Source organism: Rhinoderma darwinii, chromosome 3 (genome assembly GCF_050947455.1).
Source record: "Rhinoderma darwinii isolate aRhiDar2 chromosome 3, aRhiDar2.hap1, whole genome shotgun sequence".
NCBI classification, from domain to species: Eukaryota; Metazoa; Chordata; class Amphibia; order Anura; family Rhinodermatidae; genus Rhinoderma; species Rhinoderma darwinii.
In genome coordinates this window covers 27,963,941-27,986,944 of record NC_134689.1, presented here as the reverse complement: position 1 = coordinate 27,986,944, position 23,004 = coordinate 27,963,941, and the positions used below count along the sequence as shown (strand labels likewise).

The 23,004-nt window shown below is 42.8% G+C and overlaps 1 protein-coding gene across 2 annotated transcripts in view; it reads left to right on the top strand.

Annotated features, from left to right (window-relative positions):
* Positions 1–7,430: 7,430 nt before the first annotated feature.
* Positions 7,431–23,004, top strand: part of LOC142750931 (neuropeptide Y receptor type 2-like) — a 59,877-nt gene continuing 44,303 nt past the window's right edge. The window contains exon 1 of one of the 2 annotated variants that reach the window (XM_075859906.1): positions 7,431–7,805. The gene's annotated coding sequence lies outside the window, so the exon portion shown is untranslated. Of the gene's footprint in view, positions 7,806–9,361; positions 9,989–23,004 lie in introns of those variants that run through there. The other variant, XM_075859907.1, reaches the window with a different exon arrangement.

Sequence of the window (23,004 nt, the reverse complement as noted above, 5' to 3'; positions counted from 1 at the left end):
ACCAATTCCGACAGGTTTCCGTCATTTTGGCAAATATTGTGGAATCTGAGACAGAGACTCCTAACAAAAGACTGCATTCCAGAAGTGATGGAAATCAAGTAAGGAATGCAAGGAAAATTCATTTTGGAGGCAAATTTAGGACAGGAGAGTAGCATTTCAATAGTCCTCCATTTTTATTACTATTTCTACAGATCATAGACCGCTATAGATTTCTCTGTAAATTGAAATTTTAAGGAAATTGTATGACATTTTTGGATTTATCCTCCAGCTAATGGAAGATATTCCAATAATGGCACTGTTTTGGGCAATTGCTATTTATGCAATGGACTAAATACAATGGACTAAATACATTTGTGTTTGTTCATCAAAGATTCCCGTTTTCATGTCACCTTCTGTTTCACAGCAAAGGTGAGGGGTTGCGTTTTCTATAAATTCAATCTTTTTTGACATGGCAGTTGAATAGAAAACCTTTTTTATTACACTGGCCAAATGATACCCCATTACAAGCTTACAATTTCATTGTGTTTATTTCTTTTATGCTCCAAGATGGAATTTAGTGATCTCTGCCCCAGGGATCAATAAAGGGACCTTGGTTCACACCAGACACAATGTTCCTGCTTTAAGGACCTGTACGCAGCACTGCAGGGCAAACACTCGATGATCCCACGCAAGACATAAAATAGCACATTTGTAGACTAAAATGTTCTGATTTTTTCCCTGAAAGCTATTTTAATGATTTTCCATGTAGGAACACTTTCAAGGATATGTTCCCTAAAGCTGCAATCAAGATGTGATATTGAAATTAATATTATATAAAACATTGGTAATATTCGTATAATCCTCTGTAAATATATGTATCATTTTTCCATAGAGCGCTGGTGGACAATTTCTATAGCAGTGGTGTTCCTACCATGGAGGCAAGGCAATGCGACTGCTATGGGACTAATTTTTTCTGAAGGTAAACTGGGCAATTTTCCCCCAGCCCCTGTATCCTAGACTTTCTGAAAAACTTGAAAGGGGATCATGTAAACTTTCACTTCCTTGGACCACCAGGAACTTTACCATTGACCCCTTTGCTATGTTATGTGGGCACTATATGGTAGTAGTATTTGGATACTGTATAGAGGTAAAATTTGCCCACTGAATGCCCATATTGTGAGGGCAGAGTATGGAAGAATTATATATTTTCTATTGTAAAGCAGTATTTAGGTACAACCATTTACGTCATATGAATCTGTGATATATATTCTAAAACTCCAACAACAACTGCCTAAAAATGGTGCATGGAGGTCCCTACTGTATTTGTTGCCCAGGGCCCTAATTTTCCCATGGCAGGAGGGGAAACGGCACTAAACTGCTTCCCGTGCCAGTAATGACATTGTCATAGCAGATACATGCAGCCACCACAAGGAGGAGTTCACTGCATACAGATTTATACAATTGCCATTGAGTTCAATACTTGCTGTATTAATCAGAGGCATCAAATTTATCAAGTCGGAAAACAGTTTTCCTATATAGATATATTAAGAAATTAATCAGTAAAGAACTTTGTACCAAAAAATGGAATGTGGGCATGAGGCGTAGAATATTTGGTGGAGTTCTCAGTGGAGATTAACGCACATTCTGAGTTTTGCAATAGGGTCCTATGATTTCTGTGTACAACCCTGCCCTATTGGCAGCAGAATCTCCACCATCAATGATTTTCCACAGAATATCAGGACCATTCCAAGATAACATGGAAACAACCAAATGGAATATTAGAGACTACAGCTCAATGATGACAACTCTAATACCTGATTGGGAGTATCATTTAAAGCAATTCAAGTTGTTTTCAAGCAATTGTCTAATCAATAAAGAATGTAATATATCAGAAAATTATGAAGGGACAGGTGGTCACCCAGCGCACTTAGGGGGGAGCTTTTCATGAGATGCAGTTACAGCTGATATGTAAGCTGAATAAGTAAGGGCATCATATAAAAGGGACAGGTCCATACGGGGGCGTAACTAGGAAAGACTGGGCCCCATAGCAAACTTTTGACTGGGGCCCCCCTCCCCTGGGTGTCACACAAACCCCCCCTTGTAGATAGTGCATTTTTTACCGCCCCCCCTGTAGATAACGCCATACAGCCCCCCTGTAGATAACGCCATACAGCCCCCCTGTAGGTAACGCCATAGAGTCCCCCCCTGTAGGTAACGCCATACAGAGTCCCCCCTGTAGGTAACGCCATACAGAGTCCCCCCCTGTAGGTAACGCCATGCAGAGTCGTCCCCCCCTGTAGGTAACGCCATACAAAGTCCCCCCTTGTAGGTAACGCCTTACAGAGTCCCCCCCTCTAGGTAACGCCATACAGAGTCCCCCCTCTAGGTAATGCCATACAGAGTCCCCCCTGTAGGTAACGCCATACAAAGTCCCCCCCTGTAGGTAACGCCACAGAGTCCCCCCTGTAGGTAACGCCATGCAGAGTCCCCCCTGTAGGTAACGTCATGCAGAGTCCCCCCTGTAGGTAACGCCATGCAGAGTCCCCCCCTGTAGGTAAGGCCATGCAGAGTCCCCCCCTGTAGGTAAGGCCATGCAGAGTCCCCCCCTGTAGGTAAGGCCATGCAGAGTCCCCCCATGTAGGTAAGGCCATGCAGAGTCCCCCCCTGTAGGTAATGCCATACAGAGTCCCCCCTGTAGGTAACGCCATACAGAGTCCCCCCCTGTAGGTAACGCCACACAGAGTCCCCCCTGTAGGTAACGCCATGCAGAGTCCCCCCTGTAGGTAACGCCATGCAGAGTCCCCCCTGTAGGTAACGCCATGCAGAGTCCCCCCCTGTAGGTAAGGCCATGCAGAGTCCCCCCCTGTAGGTAAGGCCATGCAGAGTCCCCCCCTGTAGGTAAGGCCATGCAGAGTCCCCCCTGTAGGTAAGGCCATGCAGAGTCCCCCCCCTGTAGGTAAGGCCATGCAGAGTCCCCCCCCTGTAGGTAACGGCATGCAGAGTCCCCCCCTGTCAGTAAGGCCATGCAGAGTCCCCCCCCCTGTAGGTAAGGCCATGCAGAGTCCCCCCCCTGTAGGTAAGACCATGCAGAGTCCCCCCTGTAGGTAAGGCCATGCAGAGTCCCCCCTGTAGGTAAGGCCATGCAGAGTCCCCCCCCTGTAGGTAAGGCCATGCAGAGTCCCCCCCCCCCTGTAGGTAAGGCCATGCAGAGTCCCCCCCTGTAGGTAACGCCATGCAGAGTTCCCCCCCTTGTAGGTAACGCCATGCAGAGTCCCCCCCTGTAGGTAACGCCATGCAGAGTCCCCCCCTTGTAAGTAAGGCCATGCAGAGTCCCCCCCCCCCTGTAGGTAAGGCCATGCAGAGTCCCCCTCCTGTAGGTAACGCCATGCAGAGTCTCCCCCCTGTAGGTAACGCCATGCAGAGTCCCCCCTGTAGGTAACACCATCCGGAGCCCCCCCCTGTAGGTAACACCATGCAGAGTCCCCCCCTGTAGGTAACGCCATGCAGAGTCCCCCCCCCTGTAGGTAAGGCCATGCAGAGTCCCCCCTCCCCCCCTGTAGGTAGCGCCATGCAGAGTCCCCCCCCTGTAGGTAACGCCATGCATCCCCTATCCACAGGATAGGGGATACATGTGTGATCGCTGGCAGCGATAGGGAGAACGGGGGACCGAAAGTCCCCCCAAGTTCTCCATGACTAACCTCTGACTTCCGGCTTCTGCGCAGCTCAATAAAAATGAAAAGAGCGCTGGTCACGCTTGCGCACAAGCGCGAGCGGCGCTACATTCATTTCTAGGGACTGGCCGACACAGACCCCGGAAGTCCGAGGTTTGTGAGAGAGAACTTCAGGGGACTGTTAGTCCCCCGTTCTCCCTATCAATGCCAGCGATCACACATGTATCCCCTACCCTGTGGAGAGGGGATACATGTCTTTTGTTTAATGGCAGAGCGGGGAGATACCTCCCTGCTCTGCCGTAGTGTTAACTGGTGTCGCGCTGTAGCAGCCATAGCGGCTGCTAGCGGACCCTCTGGCCATGCCGCCCTCATGCCGCGGGCCCCGTAGCAGCCGCTACGGCTGCTACAGCGGTAGTTACGCCACTGGGTCCGTACATTGTTAGCCAAAACAGCACACAAAATATTGTGCTGTTTAGCTAGCAGGAACGATCAAAGAATGCATTAGACTCGTATCTATGAGCCGTTTTGTCTAAAAGGAGTAATTACGGGTAGCATAATCAGCTGACAGATCTACTTTAATTCCTTAAGGTCCGAGCCATTTTTTGATTTTCGTTTTTGTTTTTCACTCCCGGCCTTCCAAGAGCCATAACGTCTTTATTTTTCCGTCAATAGAGTGGTGTAAGGGCTTATATTTCGCAGGAGGAGTTGTAGTTTCTATTGGTTTGCGGGCTGAAATTGGAAAAATCTGCGATTCCTCTATTATTTTTTGGGTTCCGTTTTTACGTCTTTCACTGTGTGGTAAAAACAACAACTTAACTTTATTCTGTGGCTCAATAAAATTACAGTGATATCAAATCTATATAGATTTTTTTTATATTTTACTACTTTAATAAAACAAAAAACTTTTTGTTAAAAAAAAAATAGTTTTGTTTCACCACATTCTGAGAGCCATAACTTTTTTATTTTGACATGCATTGAGCGGTGTGAGGCCTTATTTTTTGCGGGACGAGTTGGCTGTTTTATTGGCACCATTTGTTAGTACATATGACTTTTTGATCACTTTTTATTCTATTTTGTTTGGGAGCTAAGGTGACCAAAATTGTTTTTATTTTTTAAGGAATTCACCGTGCGCGTTAAATAATGCGATATTGTAATAGTTCCGACTTTTACAGACGCAGCAATACCAATTTTGTTTACTATTTTTGTTTTTTTACGTTACTTTAGACGGAAAATGGGAAAAGGGGGGTTTTTGAACTTTGTCTTTTTTTTAATATTTTTTTGCACTACTTAAAACTTTATATCACTTATTTTTACACATTTTATTAGCTCCGCTAGGGGACTTGAACCACTGATCATTAGATCGCTGGTACAATATACTGCAATACTAATGTATTGCAATATATCATCATTTTTACAGGCACCTGTTAAGCCCTGCCAGGAACAGTGCGATCACTGCTCCTGGATGTTAGTCTCGGGTGTCGGCTGTAAAACACAGCCGACTCCCGCAGTAGCGGTGCGTACAGGTGCGCCAAGGGGTTAAGTGATAAAATTATTTATGCTACCACTAGGGGGAGCTCACTAGATATGGATTTATTATAGAGTTTAAAAAGAGATATAAAAATCATTATGCAGTGAGCTCCCCCCAGTGGCAGCTGCAGGCAGACACAATTTTATCACCTAACTACAGTTGTGTGAAAAGAAGCAGGTGGATTTGGAGCTCTTTAACAGAAAATAGAGCTCAGATTCCTATAAAAACTTTTTGGACCTATTTAGTTTATATATAATTAAATTATAGGTACATGTTCCTGTCCTAAACCAAAAGGGAACCTGTCATGTTGAAAATTCAGTCTGATCTGCAGATAGCATGTTATAGAGCAGAAGGAGATGAGCAGATTGATATATAGTGTAGAGGAAAAATATTTAGTAGAACTTGTAATTTATTGATCTAAACTCATGCTCATTCTGGGCTTAGGAGTCTAGTGGGCGGTCTCACTCAATCATTGACAGTTATCACTGTATGAAAACGTATACAGGGAAGACTGTCAATCACTGCGTGAGACCGCCCACTGGACTCCTAAGCCCAGAATGAGTAGAAGTTTAATAAATAGGTCTAAATCTACAGACACACACACACACGACTGCCCGAGTCCCGTCCGTGATCCGTGGAAAGATAGGACATTCTCCACTGATCGGAGAGTCTTGTTAATTAAACTATCGGATGCTATGAAAAATGGCCCGAGTGGCATCCGGTCGTGTGCAACTGGGCTAACCCATACACACATTGCTAAAACACTCACATAAGATTTTCACAATTATAGTAAGCGCAGTGATACATTTCTTATTTCACACCACCAGGCAGATGTTCTAAGACCTTCATAGGCAGAGAAATTTGCATGTCAATCCTAATAACATTTCTGCATAAGAACTAAAATTATTTGATTTTGATAAGCATGAGCTGCAAATATTCTGAGCACAAAGCAAGTCATTTAAATATCAATTATTTATTGAAATTAACAATCAGCCAAAGATGTCATAAAAAAAATCACCCCATTACAATCAATCTCTTCAAAATGTTATGAAGGTGACAATTGTACCGTGAATGTAAAAAGAATCTACTTTCAAATGCAAATAAAATTATTTCATTGTTCATATTAATCACCAGGCAAGGCTTAATTGTAAATGCAGCATAAAAATATACGTAAATGGACTGTACAGTAATTTTTATAGTAGTGTTGCCAGTGGACTTAATGAGCAATTCACTCTGCGGTGATGAGTGGCTTTGTAAATATTTATCTTGTACTGATCCTGAGTTACTGCCGGTTTTATAGTCCAGAGCTGTATTCACAATTCTGCTGGTTGTCAACAAGCTTGTTGACAGACACACCCCTAACGATACTGTAGCTGTGCTCCTGCAGTGGAGGACGACAGTTCATTTAAGTTTAGCTAGTGTAACGTTCCTGGTGTAAAGATGACACTTTCCAAAATGCAGATCACCAGGAGATTTTACCTCTGAAGCCTGCAGAATTATTAATGCAGCTCAGGTAAATAATATACATGTATCCAAGAGAAACTAAAGAAATATATTTACAAAATTACTTACATTTTTTTTGTAGGTTATGGCAATATAGCCCATAAATGACAGTTTATAGGCTTCTGAGGGGTCTACAAGGTAGCTACATGTCACTGGAAATTCCTTGAGGCCTTTCAGGTTATTCTCAACTTCCTCCAGTGATTCCTTTAAAGGGGTTGTCCAGAATTTGAAACACATGGCTGCTTTCTTCCGAAAATAGCACCACACCTCTCTAGAGGTTGTATGTGGTATTGCAACTCAGCACTCTTCACTTAATTGAAGCTGAGCTGCAATACCAAACACAACCCACGGACAGGTGTGGCACTGTTTCTGAAAGGAAGCAGCCATGTTTGTTTGGGTTTCTTTTTTTGTTACTTTTTTAAATTCTGGACAACTCCTATAATTGTTGTTATTTGATTAACTTCATAATGTTCACCAAAAACACATGTCCTGGACAGCATATACGTTTTACACTTTGGCAGTGACTCCTCCAGCGCCATTTATTGGCAAAATAATTTCTATAGGTATCTATAATTATTGACTTTCCGGTGCTTCCCTTTATCTCCTGTTTGCTATTTTTTTTAATGTTTTTGACACTGTATTTTAGAAGAGAAGTTTTCTCGTCATTCCTTTCTCAATCTCTTCCTCGAATCCAATATCTTGAAGTGATTTTAACTGCTGGGAGGAAACAGAATTCTCAGTCAGATTTGGGAGAGTGTGAAATGAGCTCTGCTGATCGGGGAACCCTATGCTGCACCGCACTCTGCTCAATCTATTGTGTACCTTCTCTCCAGGACCTCATTGACTATTCTATCATCTCCGCACCTGTCATCCACAGCAAATCCAGAAGGTGACAATGGAGATAAGTATTTAAATGTGTTCCCTGTAGGATACAACCCCTGGCGTGGTTTAACAGTGTGCAGGCAGCATTCAGAGTAAGTCCTACTCCCTCCCCTCAATTATGTTCTCTCCCTCTAAGCATCTACACATGTATTCGGCTCGTGGTGGATTCTGTGCCTGGTGGACATCTGAAGACAAACTACGCCTTGCGGTGGTCCAAGGACTCAGGAATGTAACTGCTACAGGTAACACAATATATCTTATTCTATACTGAAAGACATTTACCTATATACATCTTATTAGGACTTATAACAACCTCTAGTCATTTCAAGGAGACTGGAACACTAAAATATACTCCTTTTATTAGATACAAGAATTAAAGCTCACTCTTAGGTCTTTTTGGGCATTTTATGTATGAAAATCACCTTGAAGATGTGACTTTAAAGCAACCTAAGAATTATCTATATTATAGAACTGTTCAATCTAATGAGCAAAGTAACCTAAAAGAATGCATAAAAAGCGAAGGAAAATAAGCTATACACATTATATACCTAATAGAAATGAATTGTATAGATGCAGAGGAGTTGAATTGGTCATTTGGGGATATATTGTATGTGCATTGTGAGGACTGGGTTAAGGTAATATAGTAGGTTTACCTGCAGTCCTATGTAAAGACACATATCACACACTGCGATAACATCAATTTTGGCTGCAATTTTAAATAGCTCATCTGCATCTGTACAGATGTAGTAGAGTTTAATTTTTCATTTAACTCTTTGTTTGGGTTACCAGGATGACTTACTGCGTTAATGTAATTCAGTAGATGTATAGATTTGGCTTTAGTTTTATGGAAATCCATAAAACATCATGGCATATTGTGTCAAACGATATGATGATGAGTTTAGATAGATAGAAAATTGACGGAGGGATAGATAGATAGATAGATAGATAGATAGATAGATAGATAGATAGATAGATAGATAGATAGATAGATAGATAGATAGATAGATCATGTTCAGGGACATCGGAGTATACCAGCAAGGCAACCCTGAGGCTCAAAGCACACAAAGAAATTACTCTGGCACTTTAAACAAACCGAGAGCTGCTCAGTACATAATGTCACAATTGTATCTGAATGAACCTCTACCCACCAATAACTTCACTTTTCACTTGGAAGGATCATATCCAGTGGGTTTCAGAGTTGCCGATGGTTTTAAGGGGATGGCAGTTCCATTGTGCTGTGCTGTTTTAAGCGCTGACATTAATGTACTTTTGCTACCAAATTACTCTTGTCTACAGTAATCAAAGCTTTGTGATCTCATACAATTTTAGTGATGCATAAACGCAATGAGATGGGTCCCCGATATGAGAATGAAATAAATATTCACAAATCAAAAATAAACAACAAAAACACAATAAAGAAAATCTACTGTATATCAAAAGGAGTTCTTTATCACTATATAATACACACAGTAGAGAAAGTTTGGAATTGTATTGATCTGAAGTCTATGTGTGGAATATAGGGAAACACTATAAACAGTAGAGAAGGTGTCATCAGCTTTACCATTAATAGTAGAATAAGTATTCTTTATATCTTTCATCAGTTCTATCATCTTTCCATCTACCAATCAGCCATAACATTAAAACCACTGACGGGTGAAGTGAACAACATTGATTATCTGGTTACATTGTCTCCTGACAAGGGGTGGGATAAATTAGGCAGCAAGTGTACAGTCAGTACTTGCAGTTGGCGTGTTGGAGGCAGGAGAAATGGACAAGTGTAAGGATGTGAAAAAGATAATGCTGGCTATGATAGAAAGGTGCCAGAACAAACAGCGTACCGCACCTTGCTGCATGTGGGAACGCATAGCTGCAGACCAGGCAGTGTGCCCATGTTGACCCATGCAATGGGCACATGAGTATTATAACTGGACAATGGAGCAATGGAAGAAGGTCGGGTGCGTGTGCGTTGCTCACCTAGGGTAGAGATGGCACAAGGATGCACTATGTGAAGAAGACAAGCTGGTTGGAGGCAGTGTGAGGCTCTGGTCAATGTTCCGATGGGAAAGCTTAGGTCCTGGAATTCATGTGGATGTTACTTTGGAACATACCGCCAACCTAAACATTGCTGCAGACCAAGTACACCCTTTCATGGTAATGGTATTCCCTAATGGCAGTGGTCTCTTTCAGCGGCATAATGTCCCTGCCATACTGCAAAAATTGTTTAGGAATGGTTTGAGGAACATGACAAAGAGCTCAAGGTGCCTAATTCATGGAGGCCCCAATTCACAATTTGCAGGACTTAAAGGATCTGCTGCTAACATCTTGGTGCCAGATATCACAGGACACCTTCAGAGGTCTTCTAGAGTCCATGGCCTGAAGGGTCACAGCTGTTCTGGTGGCACAAAGAGGACCTACACAATATTAGGTAGGTGGTTTTATTGTTATGGCTGATGGGACTCCTATTGCCTTATACCGTATAAGGCTAAAGGGTATGTATTTTTTATGGCTTTAATACATGAAAACACAACTTGCCAAACAGTCTTCCTTTAAACTTTCCTAATGTTTTGTGTATGCAGCTCTTATGCAAACCAATGTGTTTCCATGGTTACAGACTACAAACAAACCCTGTGCAGTCTGATACTCTTCAGTCATGTGTTAATTTCTTTCATCTGCTTCTTCGTTTTGTTAACCTAAAGACAGCAGCCCAGAATAATCTAGGGCAGGTGGTGTCAAGTTTAAAAAGAGTCTGGAGGTTGTGTTCACACATCGCGGACAATCTGCGTTTCCTGCGCTGTTATTTTCAGAAAACCATGGGATTTTTCAGCGATTTTACACAAATTGCGGCAAAAAACGTAAACTGACCATGACGTGTGAACACAGCCTGAAACTCAGTGGACCCATTAATTGGGACAACCACTGTCCTGTTCGCAAAAATAATAGTAGGCTGCCTCAACTCCACCTCCTGTGTTAGAATGGGACCTCGTACACATTGGGGTCGCTACTATAACAACTGATGTTTGCTAGAAACAATTAAGGATAAAAGGTTAGAAAGCAATTGCTGTTTGCTATGGGACAAAGCTCCAATTTTCCTTAATATTCCCTAGATTTTCCCTAAATAATTCTTTCACCTGGATTATGTCCTTGACTAGGAGAGATTCAGGGAATTAGGGAACAGAAGCCATTGGGAAATGAAATTCCCTTGCTTATCTAATGCTGTTAGCAGCATACAGGTGCCTATATTCGGATGACAACGCTGGCAGAGCGCCATCAGGGAGTTTGATTTTCCCAGAGTTTGATTTGGTATCACTCTTATTCAAAAAGGGAAGAATTTGGGTAAAAGAGGTTCTGTATATTAGATGAATTCTCTTATAGGGAAATAAAAGTTCACCAAAGCTGTAACACCTAAAATTTTTACAGTCACTATAACTAAAATAGCTGTGATAATGTTGGTTGCTATGTAGGTATATTCATAGCAACCTAATGATTTCAGATATTACACCAAAATTCAGTCACCGTGTAGTGATGCGGCATAATATGACCCTCCACGGTTCTACTAAACCAAACGTAGATCACTTTAGGGTGTTGTGATAAATATAAAGTTCTGTTCGGAAGGACCGCTGGGGGTCTGGGTTATGCGACCATATTAAGTAAGTCTTTACCATGTAATTTGTAGCACCACCATGCAGTGTTCTGTAAATTTAAAAGGTGATTTCCCACTAGCAAAATTTTCCCGCTTTGATATGCCACCACTTACCGATCAATGGGGTCCAACTGCCATGAGCCCAACGTTCCTCAGAGTGAAGGGGCTAGTTAAAACTTGCGGCTCCTCTGTTTTCCTTGCACGCCAATGTTGCCGGCCGTCTGTTGTGCAACTATAGATCTAGCAAGCGACATCCCAATTTGCGTGGCGCGCTACACCGTTAACGTCATTCACTCTGTATTAGAACGGCCACGCGAAGTGGTGGGCTACATGGATAGCATAGCGCGCCGGCTATTTACATCTGCGCTACACAGCTCCATTGACACCAGAGTTCAGACCCCCACGATCATAATATCATGGCATATCTTAGTGATATGCCATAACCTTAAATGATGAGAATACCACATTGTGTGACATTTTGAGGAATACACCTCACAGCCTGATATCGAATGCCACAGTATCATTTTAAACATTGATCCAATCCTTCCGAGCACCAAAATAAATATATTCCACCCAATGTTGGGTTGCTATGCACGATCTTCCAATGCAACCCTAAAGTCATTAAATTAGAAATAATTACTGTATGAAGACTTTAGCTGATATTTAAATACAGGTGAAGCCAATGACATTCTATATATAATATACATTCCAAACAGGGGATGATATATGTAATCTTGTGCTATGCACATTGCCTCCATAACATTGATGTCTATGTAGACAGGTTACAGAGGTTACTGTCAATGGCTGGTATGCTGTATAATCAGATAGTGCTTGCCTTTAAAGGCTATATGGATCACTTAGAATAATTTAATAAATTCCTTTAATGCAATTGTTACAAAAAGAAAAAGGTAAATTCGATTTGTTAGCCTAAGAGAAGTCCTTTTTTAATGAGACGGGTTATATTTTTTGCTTCGATAATCAGCGTTTTTCTTATACGTAGTGGAAAATAGATTTTAGTGAAGCAGAAAATGGTAGCACCAGAGGGCAGGGAAAGATGAGAGATGGATTTACACTCTCCGCTGGAGTGTATGAAATGTTATGTAGAGATTTGCTTGGCTTTGACAGGTGATACACAGCGGCTGGATGTCCTGCTGGTGGCATTAAGGCAAACTGATCATTCTTATTAGTAACATTAAGAAATACGAGTATTTCACATTGACAATTTATGACTTCAGATTTCACGAAGTATTAAAACCTAAAGCATTCCAGATCTTGATACTCAATCTGCAGAAGGACTTACGGTATCTATGACTTAAGCTGGCTATACACATGAGGTAGCAGCTGTCGGCCGAATGCTCATCCGTCTGACAGCTATTTCTCCCGACCCCCCATAAACATACACGCTTGCTGAGCATTCATGTTTATCTCAATGAAGCAAGGGGAATAACCCAGTGCTATATACCTCTGGAAGTGACTTATCTCCTACAGAAACAAATGATCAGGAATGTAGAAAACCAATATCCCCAATTCTTCTTTCCCCCCACATCTGCCATTGGAGAGAGTCGAGAGATCCACTTACACATGAGATTGTCGGCTTGTCTTATGTGTATGTCCAGCTTTAGCCACACTTGAATGAACCTTTGAGTTAATTATTAGAGAATACGTTCCCACTGGAACCCATATCCTGCAATATCTGAACAATTTCATAGTATAATAGTGGTCAGGCAATCTGATAAACGCTTCCCCACCATTTGTACCCATTTCCCTAGTGTGCCCAGTGGGAGAGTTGCCAGCAGGCTAGTGCAGGTGGTACTGTTATCAAGGGCCTGGGCAAAGAAGTGCAAAAATGGGACCTGCACTTGCCAACTTTGCCCCACCACCAGTTGATAATGCACCCCCCAAGTCACCCTTGGTCCCTGGCATTCAGCACGATAGCGGTCATTTCTTTCATTGCCCATGTGCCCCCCCCCCCCAGCTCCACCCCTCTCCTAATTATATATATTTTTGGGCGAATTAATCCAGAAAAGGGGCCTGCACTTGCCTGATAGTTGATAACTATGGCCCACTAATCATTGCATAAGACACGCATAGTATTCCCCATTTTCTAGGCAGACATAGGAGTAATCTATCAATGGTTGAACGCCAGTATTATGGCTTAACAAATGAGCAAATTATGGCGCATACCATTTTGCGCAATAATTTGCAACTTTGTCATTTTACGCCAGAGACAGGCATTAATTATAGCAGAAATCAACGCCAGCTGGAGTCGATTTTACTTCCTGGACATGGACAGCCAGAGATGCGCCTCATTTATAAAGAAGCCTTCGCCTCTTAATTAATTAGGCCTGTTTTACTCCAGCGCACTTTATACAAAGACTAGCGTATGAAACACCAGTCTTAGTAAATTCCCCCTATAGAGTCCATTCATCTCACATAAATGAGACTTCACAGACCACAGGGAGTCTTTTTTTCCCCCATTTTAGCAAGGACCCACAAAATAGAAGGTTACGATCCTGAAAGAGTGTATAAACATTATATTATATCACTTTATAAAATCTATTGGTCCCTGTTCATGGTAAGAGGCATAACGTTCTTATTGCTGCGTTAATTATGTTCTCCGAAATACCCTTCACCCTGCAATCAACCAAATGTAGGAACAACATGAAGTGTGGACAAAATGTAAGGGAGCCCATGGTGCCATGACCTTTAGACTGTATGGAGCCCAGATATTTCAACTATTAGCCCTGAGCAGTGATATAGTATCCCAGTCCCTGGTGCCCTTTGGTTTAGTGCCCCAGTTAGAGTTTAGTTGTTTAGTGCCCCGAACCCTGTTGTTCAATGTTTACAGTCCAGTAGTTCAGTTTTTCTTGCTTTTTGTTGTTTTTGTGTTCCAGTCCCTGGTCTTCAGTGGTTTTGAGCTCCAGTCCCTGCCATTCACTGATCTAGTTCTTCCAGCTTTCCAAGCACATTTTTTTCTGGGTTTTTAGTAGTTTATGGCCTCAGTCATTGGTCATTAGTCATTAATTTAATCCTCCAGCCTCTGTTGTTTATTAGTTTAGTGATCATTTTCCTGGCGTCCTTTGCCCTAGTCATTGTTGTTCAGTGCTCCAGACTTCCTATTTTTTCATGACTCTCAGCAGTTGGATAAGGGCATACAAACCTCTCCCGTAGCCTGCCCAAACGTATGCATTAAATAAAATATATAATAAATACAAAGACAAATGAAATATTGGTAAAGTGGGGGTAGGCCACAGCTTTATTTAAACAATAAATAAAAACATATAGTGTCCAAAAGGGCTCTATTAACCCAATAGAGGCTCCTTTTGGCCTCTGTAGGACTGATATACATCAGTATACCTTTTTTTTTTAGAAGAATGTAATAGCATAGTAGACTACGCTTTTCCATCCCGTCGGATCCCGCTAAAAAAACGTATACCGTGTAGTCTAAGTTTTATTAGCATGAGAATCTATGGGTAACGTATGCCACTTGATACGTCATGAGCTTTCTAATAGCCTTTCATGATGTATCCATTTAATGGATACCATTATAGTCTATGAGTGACAGATCCTAATAGTGGCATCCATTACCCATAGACTACGATGGTATCTGTCTAACGGAAATGTCATGAACTCTCATGACCCCAGTTCACTTCATTGATTGGATACCATGGAAAGTCTATGGTGACGGATGCCACCGTTAGGGAGCTTTTCCCCGACGTATATGTTAAACATAGGCAAAGAACGTAATGTGCATATAGCCTTATCAAGTGTCATGAGATTCTTTTTGAAGATTTGCATGCTGTCACTTGTAGTTCAATATGAGCTGAGCAGCAAGTTCTCTTGTTTTTGCAAATGGATCAATATTTTCCTGCTTTTTCGATGATGACTTTATTTTCAGATGTCAGAGAACACTTCAAGTGAATGGACTTTGCACTTTGGAAAATAGTAGATTCTATGAACGGTGATGATATACCAGGTCTGCTGACCAGTTTGAAGAGATAATACTTGGGAAAGATAATCATTAGACTGGATTGATAGCTCCCCAGAAGCTGCAGAAAACTAATTACATAGAACAGATATAAACTAGGGCTGTTTGTCAGGAGGTCTGTCCTGTACACGTTACACACCGGCCCCACGTCTCACATGATTTACTGCTCATTCTTCAGGTCTTCATGAAAAGCAGTGAGTGGTCTATATAATTAAATCCTTCATTTATTCTATACTGTTCTATTTCCAAGCAGAGTGACGGCAGATAATTTGGATTATTGTGCACAGTATATTAAAAGTGTATGATCCATCCCAGGTTGTCTCGTTTCAACAACCACCTGTAAGTGAGTGACGCTTTCCTGTTAAATTATACAGTGCCATGTAGTCTATGCCATAACCCCTCCCCCCCTCAGGTGCGCCTTCCCTCCCCGTACCTGTCCAGTGTTCCCTTGTCTCTCTGGTCTTCCATATTGTCTTCTTCCTGCTGTTTCTGTAACTGTGGTGAAGGAGTGTAGTTCCCAAATAGGCAGGGAACAGAGTGTCAGAGTTGTCATGGCCACAGCATTCTGCTAGTGTTGTGTGCCATGACACTGATGCCCTGGGAACGGAGGGGCAAACTAAATCTTCCCCTGACAAGCAGGGGGAATGGGTATACTGCGCATGGGTGGACACAGATAGCAATTGGCCCCTTGCTCTCGGCCTCATTCATACGGTATGTATTTTGCATTAGTATTTGTTCCACTCTTGATTTTGGCTTGCATACTGTCCTAAAGAAGTGTTGGTGAGGCCTTATTTCTAATCATAGATCATTCCCCTATGTTTCTCTAGCAATTGACCAGTAATTGTGAGCTATGGGCAGTAGGAAACTGATATAAGGTGGCAGTGGGCTCCCTAACCTACTGGACCTCTGTGCGACTAAACAGGTTGCACCAATGGTATGCCTGCCCCTGATACTACGGACCAATGCTCAGAGACCGTTGGAATTAAAGTAGGAGGGGAAAGGTGCTGATATAGTGAAGAGGGGGCAAGGGGGGGGGGGAAGAGTGTAGCAAATGCCGTTTGTAGTGCCATGGGATTCTGCTTCCGTCTTGAGTTGTGTCTAGGCCTTAGGAGGTGAAGCATTCCCCCAAGGATGGGTTCCCATATGGAAGTGGCGCCACAAAGAGATGTAGTTTGTGGGAGCAACATAGAGTAATGCCTGAGGGACCTGATATATCCACTCTACAGCAGTGGCCCATATCCAGCTACTGTGAACCTCACTGTTGAGCTGGTGATTGGCATTTTGCACAGGCCGTGCTCTCACAGTGTCTGAGAGTGTATCCACCTGGAATCAGACTGTTGATTGGGCAGAGTAGCTGGCTGCCCTGAGGCAGAAGTCGTCCTGGGACCACGGCAAGGCCTTCCTTCAGTGTAGACCCTCTGAGTGTATAGGTCAGTGAGGTATGGGACAACCAACTTAGATATAACTCCTCCTCCTGAATAGTGGAAGCTAGCAGTGTGAAAGAGATATCCTGTGTAACCTGTCAAGAATTCATGAGTCATCACATTCATTTTGAAACTAAGTATATTCCTGTGCGGTGCTAAAAAAGGCAGTACCCCCTTACTAAATAGACTTGGATTCTGTTTGCCATGTCGCGGCCGAGTTTCTGAGTGAGGTACCACCGTGACCCAAGGAGGTGCAGAGCAGTTTTCTGCAATGTAACTGGTGCAACCCAGTGTAAAACGTTAAGGCGGGGCAGGCCCTGTCAGGGGAGTCACCCCTCGGAGACCGACAGTAGCACGGCAGGACCGACTCAGAGCTGACAGTTACCTTGGCACAACCCGACCTGGAGGGAACTTCTGCTGAGTCCAGATTCACGATCCTGGTTACGATAATTGTCCAATGATCTTATTTATTACCTTATTTTTAATACCTCCATCACTACATGGCTCCAACTATTGTATTCCACTTACATAAGAGGACAAAGACATGAAGCCTGGTTTATTGGAGTGTAATACTTTAATCTGTTTGAATTGCATCTTTACAGCTTCATTTTCAAACGTAACCACTTCAAGTCCTTTCTATGTAACTTGAGTGCATTTAATTTGATTTTTTTTTTTTTTCTAGCAAATAAGGCTGAGAGTTTGTCTTTGTATGTGGTTGATAAAAGTTTCTGACTATAGGGGCATTAAGTATTGCACATCGAGACCTTGTTTCCCAGAAGCCTTTGTCAATACTAAAGTCATTGTTTATACCAAAATATTATGGCGCAGATTTACTACCATATGTTAGTACAGTGGGCGCAGAAGGGGTGCAATAGATTAGCCCTAAATACAGTGAAAAACAAACAAACCACACAAAACAAACTGGGCAAATCACTGGTAATTTCACAACCCAATTAGTAAAAATCTAAATATTTATTATTTCATAATGCCACAAAAACAATGCCACAAAAACACACACAACTAAAACACCATGTATGGCAGTAATAAGAGACTTGACCAACAATACCAACTGTGGATACGTGGATCTCAAGATGGAAAAGCCTGTACAAGGTAAAGCAGCGGGGTAGGCACTAAGTGTGCGGCTGGCCTCAATCACTTTCCCATGCGCATCACTGGAGTTACTCGACTTCCTCGGGGGTCTGTTAAATTGTGGCTAAATCAAGGATTTTTATATCGGTAGCTGCAAGTGCAGTCAATATATAAGCTGTAACAATTGATAGTTAATTACCATTATGGCGCAATGGGTAAGTCAGTATCTGTCCCAAGTACCGGCGTCTGCAGTCCTATGTTGCGTCTGTGTTTGCCCGTGTGCAACAAGTAGATTGGCATCCACTGATCGGGTTCCGGACTAGACGCGACCAGTGGATTGCCTGATGCAAGGTTGGACATGTGTTATATCTAAATGCCTGGACTCCAATGATCTCCATTAACATCGGCATCCACTTATCCAATCTGGGATAGACACGACCAATGGATTGCCGATGTGGGGCTGAAAATGTATTACATGTGTTTATGCGACTGGGTTTGCCAGTACATGTGCATAGTAATTGAGTATATGTATTGTGGCCATATTTTTTGATGGCAAAAGAAAACCTGGCTGAATTAAAATGACATCAAAAATTGATTCCCAGCAACGCATGTTGAGTAAAAAAAAAAAAAGGGGGAAGAGCATGTTCCAGAGCATGAAAATATAATAATCCATTATTATTGAGGATTATTTAAACATAATATATCTTATTATTTATATGGGACAGATTAATAAAGTGACCATTAAATAGAACATGGAAAATGGATAGAGCCGACAATTATGGCCAAGATAAAGAGCACCTAGTTTGAAATTCAAAAAGTAGTGATGGGTGTATAGGACGCCATGTTTCCAGACATAGAGCATTATTTATAGTGCAAATGGCATAAACTACATGCAAAACAATATATCAAAGGGTGGACTACCAGCCCATGAAGCAGACTAGATTTGAGTGTCCGTCATTTTTCCGAATTTACATGTTGCAGTGGTTAACCAGGAGCAATACAGTCTTAGCTATCAGCGCCGCTGGAGTATGATGCAACAGATTTATTAAGAGGCACACGCCTATTAATAAATCTGTCACATCTTCCCGCTGGCCGATAACCACAATTGTGGCGCAACGTCTTTGTCCATGCGGGATCTACCTCCCCATCTTCAATTAGACATAAAATAAAAAATGAGTATACTCACCTCACCTCACTGCTCCTCTTAGTTTCCTTCAGCATTCCGCGGAGCATCAGGGCCTTACATGCGATGCAGCACTCAACGTTATCAGGCCAAAGGTCACAATTTGCAACACAAGGCTGATAAATTCCCGATTATGGGCACCAGACCACGATTTATTTACTTGACCCCTTTTCAGATTGGCCGCTGATTGCTTCAGGTTCAGCTTCAGAACTCCCAGGGATCAGAATGAATGGCCGTTCATGTAATGTATGGATGGGTAAGAGCCACTCGCTTTTATAAGCTTTTTGCTGGGCTAATGGGGGGTCCCAAGTTCGGTCATATTGTAAAGGGTTGGGTTCATTATTATTTATATAGCGTCAGCATATTCCAGCTTTATTTAGTCTCATTGCCCATGTCCCCAGGAGAGGAAACATACATTTACATGTATTACATGTACATCTTTGACAAGATTCAAACCCAGCACTGGGCTATAAAAAGTAATGATAACTCCTGAGTTAAGGTCCCTTTACATGATCAGATTTCTGCCGATAACAAGTGCCCATCGACGATATAACAGGTCGATCGGCGCTTATTTAAATGCCCTTTTATACATGCCAATGGACACTTTATCCGTCCTGACACAGTTCGCATATTGTCGGCAGCGTATCCCGTTTACACATGGAGATGTACTGCAGACAACGATTATTTTTTAGGCTTCATAGAAGATGTGATCAGCAGACAAACAAGCATTTGCTCGTTTGTAGGCAGATCGCTGCCTTGGTTACACGGGCCAATAATCGAGAGTGAGCGTTCATGTGGATGGGCCTTTTATACTGAGATTTGTCATTGAACAGCTTGTGTTAGATCAATGATAAAATTTAGATAGGGAGGTAAATTAAAGCACATTTACATTTCAGCTGATCTGAAACTATATACTGCATTGAAAATTAGCAAATGCAAAGCACTGAAAAGGGCAGAAAATACTTAAAGAGAAGCCTCTGAAGATCTTGACATCTATGAAATTCTTATAATTATAGAGTTTCACTTTAGTGTATGTGACCAGTGAATGTCTGCACGGTGTTTACTGTTATGCCCTGGGCACAGCGAGTGATGGACAAGTAAAGGCGCCGGGTGAGGGATCACACAACCAGTGTCTATTTAAGTTGCAACTTGCTCGTTCCCGATGTAATTGCACTCAAAGAAAATGGCTAATTAAGCTAGAGGACAATGGCGCTGATGAGAATAAATTAGTGCTCTTGCCGTCATGTGCAGGTGAGAAGAGAAAAACGCAGACACTGAAAGCGACACGACATGAGCTCTTTCTCTCCTTTTTTGCCATCTACACCCCCTCATATTTCTTATGTTTTCATAACCCCCCCATCAAGAGAAAAATTATCATTTGCATTCACATGGTGTGCGAGGGAGAAGAATGGTTTCTATAAAACTTATATAGCACCTATATAGACAGTGGGTCTGGAGTAAAGGAAAATAAATAGCTCCTCAAATCTTTCTTCCTTTCTGAGTTAGGGGTATTTTAGTTCTTTCAGTAATATATGGAGTACAAGGTCAGACCAGCTATTACTAACTAACTTGGCTGACCGTGCATGTGGTTTTAATGGGGAGAGGGGAGTAAGCCACTGCCAGAAAGCGGCAGCTTATCTTCCCTGTGAACAAAAGGATCGGGTGTTGAAACTTAACATGACCGATCGTTCATTCTCCCAAGATTATCTGTCGGTGGAGAGTCGGGAGACCCCCATACACATTAGATGGTCACCTGTCCTGACGAAATCGGCAGATTCTGCCAACATTAACATAATATGTATGGGAGCCTTTACAAATGAATTTTCTATGAAAATGCGGAGTTCACATTCAATAATTTTATGAATAGTTTTTTTAAGAACTCTGGTGTGGGGCACTTAGGCAGGCTGCATTGTATGAGGCTCTTCAATGGCCAGACTGTATTAAGGTCCATTTACACGAGCAGATATTCGTGCTAGTGATATTTATACAAAACATTATCGTCTCAATAATTGTTAAAAAGTCATCGTTTAATCGCCTAGTTAACAATATTACATCATGTTTACATACCACAACATCAGGACGACCAACGATTATGTTTATTTTTACATAAACGGTTATTTGCACGATCAACGAGCGTTTTATCACTAGTTGTTCAGTCACTACGCCTATTTATATTAGGAGATTGTTGTGTATGCTCACTCAGTAACGCTCAAATCTGACCAAAAATCTGCTCATGTAAATGGACCTTTATGCAGAGGCGTAGCTAGGTTCTCCTGCACCCGGGGCAAAGATTCAGTTTGGTGCCCCCCCCCCCCCAACTTATTTCCCGACATCTCCTTCCCCCTCGCCATTTTTTCTTTCCCTACCAATCAATGAGGTGTCATTTTTTTTCACAATTTTTTAATGTAACGCGAGTATAACAGCATTTCTACATTTTACAAGCGATATAGTTATATAATGTAATTAACATAAAAATAATTTAAAAGAAAATAAATTAAAGAGGCCACACACAGCCCCCCTTGTAGATAGTGCCACACACAGCCCGCTTCCCCCCTAGTAGATAGCGGCACACTCCCACCCCTTGTACTTAGCGCCACACTGTGAACAGACCAGTGAGCAGTAGCCTACCGCTACCACTCTCCGCTCTGCCTGGTGTGACTTACCGGAGAAGCCAAGGAGGTCATGCGGCGCAGGCAGCGGCGGAGTTCCTTCTGACTAGGGTTGGTGACAGCCAGCGCCGGCATTCGCTTGGATGGCGCCCTGTGCGGGACTCTCTATTGCCGCCCCCTACACAAACCAAAAATTAACCACATATATGGACACGCTGGAACATATATACTGTACATACATAAAGACAGATATTTAGACATACAGGCAAATATACATACACACATTCTTGAATACATACATACAGGTAAATATATAGACGTACAAACACATATATACACACACACACACACACACACACACACACGCAGATAAATACACAGACAGGAACATATACAAATACATAAAAGGCACAAATATACAAGCACAAAGACACAATCACAAACAGACCCATATATACCCACACAGGCACATATGTACACAGCACAGATAATGTAGTAGATGTTACCTGCAGTCCTATGTAACACCACAGATAACACAGTGATAACTCTCTGAGTACTGATAATGTAGTTGTGTCCCCTGCAGTCCTATGTAACACCACAGATAACACATTGTGCTAAATTACAATCTCAGCTCTGCTACACAGTACAGATAATGTAGTAGATGTTACCTGCGGTCCTATGTAACACTACAGATAGCACCAGGGGCGTAACTAGGAAAGACTGGGCCCCATAGCAAACTTTTGACTGGGGCCCCCCCTCCCCTGGGTGTCACACAACCCCCCCCCCCTTGTAGATAGTGCCTTTTTTACAGCCCCCCCCCTGTAGATATCTACAAAGGGGGCTGTATGGTGTTATCTACAGAAGGGGCTGTATGGCGTTATCTACAGGGAGGGCTGTATGGCGTTATCTACAGGGAGGGCTGTATGGCGTTATCTACAGGGGGGACTGCATGGCGTTATCTACAGGGGGGCTGTATGGCGTTCCCTGCAGGGGGAGGCTGTATGGCGTTCTCTACAGGGGGGCTGTATGGCGTTCTCTACAGGGGGGCTGTATGGCGTTCCCTACAGGGGGGCTGTATGGCGTTCCCTACAGGGGGGGCAGTATGGCGTTCCCTGCAGGGGGGCTGTATGGCGTTCCCTACAGGGGGGGCTGTATGGCGTTCTCTACAGGGGGGTCTGTATGGCGTTCTCTACAGGGGGGTCTGTATGGCGTTATCTACAGGGGGGGGCTGTATGGTGTTCCCTGCAGGGGGGGCTGTATGGCGTTATCTACAGGGGGGCTGTATGGCGTTATCTACAGAGGGGGCTGTATGGCGCTAACGCCATACAGCCCCCCTTTTAGAGAACAATATACAGCCCCCCTGTAGAGAACGCCATACAGCCCCCCCACCCTGTAGGGAACGCCATACAGCGTCCGCCCTCCCAAAAAAATCCGACCTACAGTGTGTCCTACAAAAGACATGTATCCCCTATCCACAGGATAGGGGATACATGTGTGATCGCTGGCAG